This window comes from Mus caroli, chromosome 2 (genome assembly GCF_900094665.2).
Source record: "Mus caroli chromosome 2, CAROLI_EIJ_v1.1, whole genome shotgun sequence".
Classification (NCBI taxonomy): Eukaryota; Metazoa; Chordata; class Mammalia; order Rodentia; family Muridae; genus Mus; species Mus caroli.
The window spans coordinates 81,334,513-81,345,489 of record NC_034571.1 but is presented as its reverse complement, the minus strand read 5'-3'; positions in this window follow the sequence as shown (position 1 = coordinate 81,345,489).

The window sequence follows — 10,977 nt, the reverse complement described above, 5'->3', positions numbered from 1 at the left end:
ATGGTGCCAGTTGCCCACCTGACAACGTCACCTCGGGTGACAAGAATTTGGCCTATAGGGAATCGCCACGTCCGAGGCGAGAGAAATCTCCTATATAAGGGAGGCGGTTTTCGGGCTTGGGGTCTCCGCCTTGTGAAGCTGATGCTCTCCCTCTCAAGACGCATTAAAGCTTGCTACAGAAGGATCCTGTTTATGTGCCGCGTTGTTTCTTGCTGGCGGGAAAATTAGCGCGGGACAAGCATTGGAAATGTAAATGAGGAAAATACCTAATAAAAAATATTAAAAAAAAAAAGAAGCCACAGAACTGCAAATAAACTGTACCAGAAAACAAATTCCTCCTATCACATAATAATTAAAACACAAAATGAACTAAGCAAAGAAAGAATATTAAAAGCAGTAAGGAGAAAATGTCAAGTAACATATAAAGGCAGACATATCAGAATTACACCAGAATTCTCACCAGAAACTATGAAAGCTAGAAGATCCTGAGCAGATTTCATACAGACAGTAAGAGAACATGAATTCCAGCCCATACAGCAAAACTCTCAATTACCATAGATGGAGAAACCAAGATATTCTATGACAAAATCAAATTTACACAATAAAACGACATACACTAACAGACTGGATACATAAACAGGGTCCAGCATTTTGCTGCATACAGGAAATGCACCTCAGTGAAAAAGACAGACACTACCTCAGAGTAAAAGGTTTTCCAAGCAAATGTTCCCAAGAAACAAGCTGGAGTAGCCATTCAAATATCAAATTAAATCAACTTTTAACCAAAAGTTACCAAAAAAGATAAGGAAGGACATTTCATAGTGTTCAAAGGATAAATTTACCAAGATGAACTCTCAATTCTGAATATCTATGCTCCAAATGCAAGGGCACCCACATTCATAAAAGAAACTTTACTAAAGCTCAAAGCACACATCACACCCCACACAATAACAGTATGAGACTTCAACACCCCACTCTTAGCAATGGATAGATCATGGAAGTAGAAACTAAACAGAGCCACAGCGAAACTCACAGAAGTTATGAACCAAATGGATCTAACAGATATTTATAGAACATTTCATCCTAAAGCAAAAGAATATACCTTCTCAGTACTTCACGGTGCCTCCTCCAAAACTGGCCAGTTAATTGGTCACGAAAAAGGCCTCAACAGATACAAGAAGACTGAAATAATCCCAGGCACCTTATCAGATCACCACAGACTATGGTTGGTTTTAAATAACAACAAAAACAGAGGAAATCACACATACACATGGAAGCTGAACTTGATGAAAACTTATAACTTATACAAGGAAAAAATAAAGAATGAAATTAAAATCCTTTCAGAATTTAATGAAGAAGAAGACACATCATACCAAAACTTATGGGACACAATGAAAGCAGTAGTAAGAGGAAAACACACAGTTCTAAGGGCCTCCAAAAAGAAACTGAAAAGAGCTTACACTTGCAGCTTGACAGCACACCTGAAAGCTCTTGAACAAAAAGAAGCAAATACACCCAATAGGAGTAGATGGTAGGAAATAATCAAACTCAGGGCTGAAATCAACCAAACAGACACAAAATGAACTACAAAGAATCAACAAAATCAGGAACTGTTTCTTTGAGAAAATCAATAAGACTGATAAACTCTTAGCCTGACTAAACAGAGGGCACAGGGACAGTATCCTAATTAACAAAATCAGAAATGAAAAGGGAGACATGGCAATGAAATATATCTTAAAAGAATTATTCTGTTTGTTGAATATTAACATTTGGAAATATTAAAATCATATTCTACAAACATCATGGAAATATTACTGATAATTTGTCTCACTGTGCTTGAAATTACATGTTCTTTTTTTTTTTTCCTCATGGATATTTTCTTTAGTTACATTTCAAATTTTTTCCCCTTTCCAGGTCTCCCCTTCGGAAATGCCCTATCCCATCCCCCTTCCCCCTGCCTCTATGAGGGTGCTCCCCCACCCACTCACTCCCATCCTCCTGCCCTAGCATTCCCTTATACTGGGGCATTGAACACCCTCACGTCCAAGGGTCTCTCCTCCCACTGATGTCAAACAAAGCCATCTACTGCCACATATGTAGTCAGCACCATGGGTTACTCCATGTGTATTCTTTGGTTGGTGGCCCAGTTCCAGCTCTGGCTGAGTCAGGATGGTTGACAATTTTGCTCCCTCCTTTGGACTGCAAATCTCCTCAGCTTCTTCAGTCCCTTCTTCAACTCCTCCATCAGGGACCCCTGAGCTCAGGTCAATGGATGGCTGTGAGCTTCCTCTTCTGTATTTGTCAGGCTCGGACAGAGGCTTTCAGGAGACAGCCATATCAGGTTTCTATCAGCAAGCACTTCCCGGTATTAAAAATAATGTTTGGGTTTAATGGCTATGTACGGGATTGATCACCAGGTGGGGCAGTCTTTGGATAGACTTTCCTTCAGTCTCTGCTCCAAACTTTGTCTCCATATTTCCTCCTATGTGTATTTTGTTCAACTTTCTAAAAAGCACTGAAGCATACACAATTTGATCTTCCTTCTTCTTAGTCTTCATATAGTCTGTGAATTGAATCTTGGGTATTCTGAAGCTAAACAGAAAATTCTCAACTGAGGAAACTTGAAGGGCTCAGAAATACCTAAAGAAATGTTCAACATCCTTAGTCACCGGGGAAATGCAAATCAAAACCATCCTGAGATTCCACCCTCCACCAGTCTGAATAGCTAAGATCAAAAACTCAGGTGATAGCAGATGCTGGCAAGGATGTGGAGAAAGAAAATACTACTCCAATGCTGGTGGGATTGCAAGCTGGTTTGATCATTCTGGAAATCAGTCTGTCAGTTCCTCAGAAAACTGGACATAGTACTACCTGAGGACCCAGCTATACCACTCCTGGGCATATACCCAGAAGATGCTCCACCATGTAATAAGGACACATGCTCCACTATGTTAATAGCAGCCTTATTTATATTAGCCAGAAGCTGGAAAGAACCCAGATGTCCTTCACCAGAGGAATGGATACACAAAATGTGGTGTATTTACACAATGGAGTACTACTACTCAGTTATTAAAAACAATGACTTCATGAAATTCTCAGGCAAATGGATTTAATTTGAGAATATCATCCTGAGTGAGATAACCCAGTCACATAGGAACAGGCATGGTATGTACTCACTGATAAGTGGATATTACCTGAAAAGTTCTGGAAAGTTTTAATGTTTAACTTCAAAGAGTTTTTGCTATTTTTAAATTTTTAAAATATACTTATGGAAAAAATTAATTTCTCTCCTAGAAACACTGATAATCTTTTTTAAGAAAACTAATTGTTAGACAGTACACAGATATGTAATGCATTTTAAATATTCTCACTATGTCAGTTGGTATTATATAAGGGCTACTAAATATATTTCTTAATGTTTAATTTTTAATATTCTATGCTCTTTTACTATGTTTAATTCCCAAAGAATATTTTATATGTTTTGAAACAATTTAGTATTCAACATTAGATATCAGATCCTCAGTTATGGATAGTAGTCAATATTCATTAATGATATTTTAGATATGAAAATATATGAATATAAAGTTGAATAAATTTTTATGTTTTATTTGATCCTCAAAAATACTCAATATTATTAATATGTTTGATGTATAAAATGCATTTATGTAATAAAATATTAAAAATAGAATATCAATATCTCTTCTAAATAAAACATTTTCCTATTCTCTGTTATTTATTGTTCAAATGTCTTCTCATTTTGTAGAATTGGTCAATAATTATATGATACCTATATATTTATGTAAAACCAAGTTCAAATATTTTCTTATATGGAAGAGAGAAATGTATTTTATATTTTTTATATTTAATCCTTATGATATCTTACACATAATTAAACACATGGAAAATTTAGTTATAATGTAATATCTATATCTAAGAGCTGTGTTATATTATACCTAGCCTTCAATGGAATTTTCTTTAAAATATAATATGCTAACTTTGTTGAGAAATTATTTATGTTACATTTCATTTATTTTTATGGTTCCAATAATTTTTTAATTGTTTTCCAGTTCCCTGTAGTTTCTTTTACCCCATTATGTGTTGATGTTTGTTTACTACAAAATTGACGTTTGTTTAAAATTCTATGGGTCTGAGTTCCCAAAAGCTCAAAAAAATTTTGTTTCCTTTCCCCTACTCCATCCCTACCTGTTTTTCCCCCCTCTCTTCTTTCTCACACCACTATATTTTTTTCTTTTTTCTTGTTGGTTATTTTATTTAATTACCATTTGAATGTTATCTCTTTTCAGGTTTCCCCTCCGAATACCACCTAACCCATCTCCCCTCCCCCTGCTTATGTGAAAGTGTTCTCCCACCCATCCACCCACTCCCACCTCACTGCCCTAGCATTTTTCTACACTGGGGCATTGAGCCTTCACAGGATCAAGGGCCTCTGCTACTATTGTTGCAAGATAAGGCAGTCCTCTGTTATATGTGCAGCTGGAACCATGGGTTCCTTCATGTGTATTCTTTGGTGGTTTAGTCCTAGGGAGCTCTAGGGGTGGGGGTCTGGTTGATATTATTGTTCCTCCTATGGGGTTGCAAACTCCTTTAGCTCCTTCAGTCCTTTATCTATCTCCTCCGTTGGGGTCCCTATGATTTCACCCATAGCAGACCATGTTAAAATGGTGGGCTATTTCCCAGAAGGCTACCTGCCAGATTTAGCCTATTCTAGATGGCTTTTAACACCACAGTAATCTGAAATTAACAAAATGTGTACATTCACAACTATTTTCATTTATAAATTATTTATGGATAAGTAAGATAAGCAAATATTTAAAGAACTAACAATTATGAAACAATGCTGAAAAGTATTAGTGTTGCTTTAAGCTAGTGAAGGTTCAAAAATATTCGGATTAAAAATATTTTAAAAGGTCGGGCGTGGTGGCACACGCCTTTAATTCCAGCACTCGGGAGGCAGAGGCAGCTGGATTTCTGAGTACTAGGCCAGCCTGGTCTACAAAGTGTGTTCCAGCACAGCCAGGGCTATACAGAGAAACCCTGTCTCAAAAAACAAAAACAAAAACAAAATTAAAATGGGCTAAAGAGATGGTTCAGTGATTAAGAGCACTGGCTTTTCCTTCAGAGGACCCAGGTTCAATTCCCAGTACCCACATTGGAACTCTCAACTGTCTGTACCACCTCTTCCAGAAGATTCAACACCCTCACGAAGACCTACATTCAATCCTGTAAGTATTGACACACATTTACACTATATTAGATTTTCCTCATAGTCCAGAAATACCTGGCAATAGGGGAAATCAAACATAAGTTCACTGTTTTGTGTAACATCTGAGCATTCAGGGATTGGGATTTCTGTGTGAACTTTAGGAAGTATTTCATGGGAGGTTAGGTGAGGCTGTATCACTAAGCTTAAAAACCATATATCTAAACATACAAGACTGTTTTGCTTTGAGTATGGAGAGAGGAAATGGGGTTTCTTGAAGAAAAGGTAGGGATTTGGGATATACAATTATTATTTTACTTCGATAGTATAGATAATTACTTTGAAGTAAAATGTGTGAATATATAATAAATATTCCACATTTAGTATCAATGGAATACAAAAATGAACAAAAGGAGCCTTGTTAAACTAAAACTCTTGTGCAGCAAAGGGCATGACATGAAGGGGGAACACCTAATGCAAGAAAGCACCTTTGCAGCTGTACATTTAACAAAGGATTAGTATTTAGAAAGTACAAACAACCAAAAAATCGAAACACCAATCCAATTTAATTATAATTATATACATTTAAATATATGTGTAATCTATCTATATAATATATAAACTATATAAATAATTGAATTAAGTTATATGTAATTTAATTATAAATTATAGAAATTAAAATATTAATAATACAATTTAAAAATAGTCTGGAATTTTGATGGGGATTGCCTTGAATCTGTGGATTGCTTTTTGTAAGATAGCCACTTTTACTATGTTAATCCTACTAATACATGAGCATGGGAGATCTCTCTTCTGAGGTCTTCTTCAATTTCTTTCCTTAGGGACTTGAAGTTCATATACAGAAAGTTTACTTTCTTGGTTAAATTCACACCAAGATATTATATATTATTTGTGGCTTCTATGAAGCTTGCTGCTTCCCTATTTTTTCCCAGCCAAATTATCATTTCCATACAGGAAGACTATGATTCATTTGAGTTAATTTAATATCCAGCTACTTTGCCAAACTTGTTTATCAGCTTAGGAATTCTCTGCCAGAATTTTTAGGGTCAAGTACTGTACTATCATATCATCTGAAAATAGTGATATGTTGACTTCTTTTGTTCAATTTGTATCTCCTTGATCTCTCTTTGTTTTCTAATTGTTCAACCCAGAACTTTCAGTACTATATTAAATAGATAAGGAGATAGTGAGCAGCCTTGTCTTGTTCCTGATTTTAGTGAGATTGCTTGAAATTTCACTCCATTTAATTTGATGTTGACTGTTGGTTTGCTGTATACTACTTTTATTATGTTTAGGAATGTGCCATCAACCCTGGATCATTTGAAGACTTGTAGCATGAAGGGGTGCTGTATTTCATTAAAAGCTTTTTCAGCATCTTATGAGATGATCATGTGATTCCTTTCTTTGAGTTTGTTTATATAGTAAGATACATTGGTGGATTTTCATATACCAAACCATCCCTTCATCAATGGGATATATCCTACTTGATTGTAGTGAATGATGACTTTGATGTGTTCTTATATTCCATTTATGGGAATATTGTTGAGTAGTTTTGCATCAATATTCATAAGCAAAATTGGTCTGAAGTTATCTTTCTTTGTTGGGTCTTTTTGGGAGTATTGGTATCAGAGTAATTGTGGCTTCTTCATAGACATAGAAAGAGCAATTCTCAACTGCATATGGAAAAAAACAAAAAATCCAAGACAGCCAAAAATATTCTCAACAGTAAAAGAACTTCTGGAAAAATCACCATCCCTGACATCAAGCTGTACTATAGAGCAGTAGTGATTAAAATATCATAATATTGATAGACAGACAGATATGTCAATCAATGGAACAGAACTGAAGATCCAGAACAAACCCACATAGTTTTTCTTGACAAAGAAGCACAAATCATACAGTGGAAAAAAGAAAGCATCTTTAAAAAATGGGGCTGGATTAACTGGAGTTCTGGATGTACACAAATAAAAATGGATCCATATTTATATCCTTGTAAGAAGCTCAAGTCCAAGAGGATCAAATATCCAAACTTGAAACCAGATACACTGAATCTAACAGGAAAGAAAGTAGAAGGCAAAGGACATTGTTAATTGGACAAAATGGCAATCTACAGATTGGGAAAAGGTTTTCACTAATCTTACAAACTGATAAAGATCTAACATCCAAACTATATAAAGAATCCAAGAAGTGAGACTCAAAAAACAAAACAAAACAATAACCCCATTTAAAAATGAGGTACAGAACTAAACAGATTTCTCATCAAAAGAATCCCAAATGACTGAGTAGGCCTTAAAACAGATATTCAACATTTTTAGTAATCAGGGAAATGAAAATCAACATTACTCTGAAATTCTACCTTATACCAATCATAATGGATAAGATAAAAACTCAAATGATACCAGGCAGTGATGGTGCATGTCTTTAATCCCAGCACTTGGGAGGCAGAGGCAGGCAGATCTCTGAGTTTGAGGCCACCCTGGTCTACAGAGTGAGAGAGTGAGTTCCAGACAGCCAGGGCTATACAGAGAAACAGAGAAACCCTGTCTCAAAAACAAAAACAAAAACAAAAACAAAAACAAAAAAACAAAAACAAAACAAAACAAAACAAAACAAAACAAAAAACCCTCAAGTGACAGTACATGCTGGCAAGGATGTGGAAAAAGAACACTCCTCCATTCTCCATTGCTGTGGGACTGCAAACCGGCTACAACCAACTTGGATATCAATTTGGTGGTTCCTCAGAAAATTGGAAAATTGTTCTACCTGAAGACCTAGTTAAATGCTCTGGCACATATACTCAAAAGATGCTCGACCATACAAAAAGATATGTGTTTCAATATGTTCAAAGAAGCCTTATCTGTAGTAGTCAGAAGCTGAAAACAATCCAGATGTACCCCAACTAAAGAATGAATACAGAAAATGTGGTTCATTTTTACATAATGAAATACTATTCAGATAATAAAAATGAGGACATCATGAATTTAACAGGCAAATGATTACAAAATATCTATTGGAGTAAGGTAACCCCAGACCCAAAATGACATGCATAGTATGTACTTACTGATAAGTAGATACTAGCCAAAAAGTACAGAATACCCATGTTTCAACTCACAGGCCATATGAAATTGAACAAGAAAGAAGGCCAGTTAAGGATGCTTCAGTCCCACTTAGAAAAGAATGAGGAGTGGCACAGAAAGGCGGGAACCTGGCTGGAAGAGGGGAAGGGCATATAAAACAGGTAATGGGGAGACAGGAGAGAAGGCCAGAAAGTCTGAGAGAATGAATGGAAATATTCAGCTGCAGAGCATGAGGAGTGGGAGGAACCTCTATAAAGTCTCTGAGATCTAGGATGTGAAAGGGTCCCAGGACTCAATGGGGATGACCTTAGCCAAAATGTCCAATAATGAGGAGATTGAACCTAAAGAGAGCACCTCCAGTAGATAGACAGGGACCCCAGAATTTTGACCCAGAATTGTTCCTGTTTAAATGCAGGGATCTTATACTGCCCCTCTTTTTTTTTTCTTCTCTTTCTCTCCTTCCCCACCCAGGTCCCTCCCTCTGTCTCCCATGATTAGTTTGTTCCCCCTTCTAAGTGGGATTAAAGCATCCATTGGTGAGCATTCTCATGTGTCTTTACCAGCTTTCTGTTTTAATGGGTTTCTTCACTGCCTAATGTTGGCTGTCCTATAACTTGCTCTGTAGACCAGCCTTGAACATAGAGAACTTCATGTCTCTATCTCCTAAATGCTGTGATTAAAGGTATGTGCCATCACACCTGGACTTAAGCCATGTTCTTGCTCAGTACCAGGGTGACCTTGAACTCAGAGATCTGCTTACCTTTCTCCTGGGATTAAAGGCATGTACCACTATGCCTGACCCTAAGCTTTTCTTGAATTCCTTGTCACAGATCTTTATACGTTCTGTATTATAGTTCATTTCAGATACAGCCAGGCTAACAACTGAGAATATCCATCACTGTTTGTCCCTTGTCAAGTCAATTTGGCATACAATCACATCTTCTGATGTCCAAATGAAAACACTATGCAGGTCATAGTAATTCCTAGCATAATATGAATATTCCCCATACAACTGCAATACATAAACAATAAGCTTAGCTAGGTATGCTCTTGCCCCAAGATAACCACGTTTTAATTCCATTTTATATCCTTATACAAACAAACAAACAAACAAAATAGCTCTATTCTACTTTCTGGTATCTCTTTAACCCTTGAACAACACATTTTTGTTCCTAAGCTTGCTATGGTTGATCAAAACGATATTCATAAGAGTGAACCACAGAACAGAGTCTATGCCAGGCTTTTCCTTTGTGAATGCAACTGATCTTCATTTCCTCAATTTAACCACATGCAGACTCTTCAGACAATGATGAAAATAGCCTCATTCTTCACTGAAATATCACATGATCCCTAGGCAACATACTAAAATTCGGCCCTAAAATCTCTTGAAATAGGCCCACACAGTTCAAATCACTGTCAGCACCAATGTCTTCCATATCATTTCTAGGATGGCCAATAACCAGTTCTTAACACATCCTACTGCTTTCCAAATACAAAGCTTCCAAATCCACATTTTCCAAACAAAACCATTGCCAGACATATTACAGTGATACCCTACTCCATGGTACCAATTTCTATCACAGGGAGGGTTTTGTTGCTGCAAAGAGACATTGTGACAAAGGAAACTCTTACCTCTTATAAAGTAAAGCATTTAATTGTAGTGGCTTATACTTTCTGCAGCTTAGTCCATTATTATCACAGGGAGAAGTAAGCCAACATGCAATAAGGGTGGTAGAAAAGCCAAGAGTTCTACATTTTGTTTTGAAGGCAGCTAGAAGACATCCATCTGCACTGGGAAGATCCTGAGCACAGGAAAAAATCAAAGACTGGCTACACATTGACACACTTCTTACAACAAGGCCAACTGCTTCCAATTAGTCCATATGTCCTAAATAGTCCAGCTCCCTATGTCCAAACATTCAAGCACATCAATTGATGGGGGCAAAACATATTCAAACTACCCACACTGATTTTACCATTTTCTCATATATCTGACATATTTGTTGAATTTTTTTTCAAAGTTAGGTACATGAGGTTAAACTCTATTAGTAATCAGAAATATTGTCAGCACTCTAAACCTATGAAGTGATTTTCAAGTTCCCCAACAATATTTTAATAAAATATTTTCCACATCCAAACAGGTGATGGAAACACACTCAAACAGGGGATGGAAATGAACAAAACCATACTAGACCTTAAAAGGGAAGTAGACACAATAAAGAAAAACCAAAGTGAGGCAACACTGGAGATAGAAACCCTAGGAAAGAAATCTGGAACCATAGAAGCGATCATCAGCAACAGAATACAAGAGATNGAAGAGAGAATCTCAGGTGCAGAAGATTCCATAGAGAACATTGGCACAACAATCAAAGAAAATGGAAAATTGAAAAAGATCCTAACTCAAAACATCCAGGAAATCCAGGACACAATGAGAAGACAAAAACCTACGGATAATAGGAATGGATGAGAACGAAGATTTTCAACTCAAGGGACCAGCAAATATCTTCAACAAAATTATAGAAGAAAACTTCCCAAATCTAAAGAAAGAGATGCCCATGAACATACAAGAAGCCTACAGAACTCCAAATAAACTGGACCAGAAAAGAAATTCCTCCCGACACATAATAATCAGAAAAACAAATGCACTAAATAAAGATA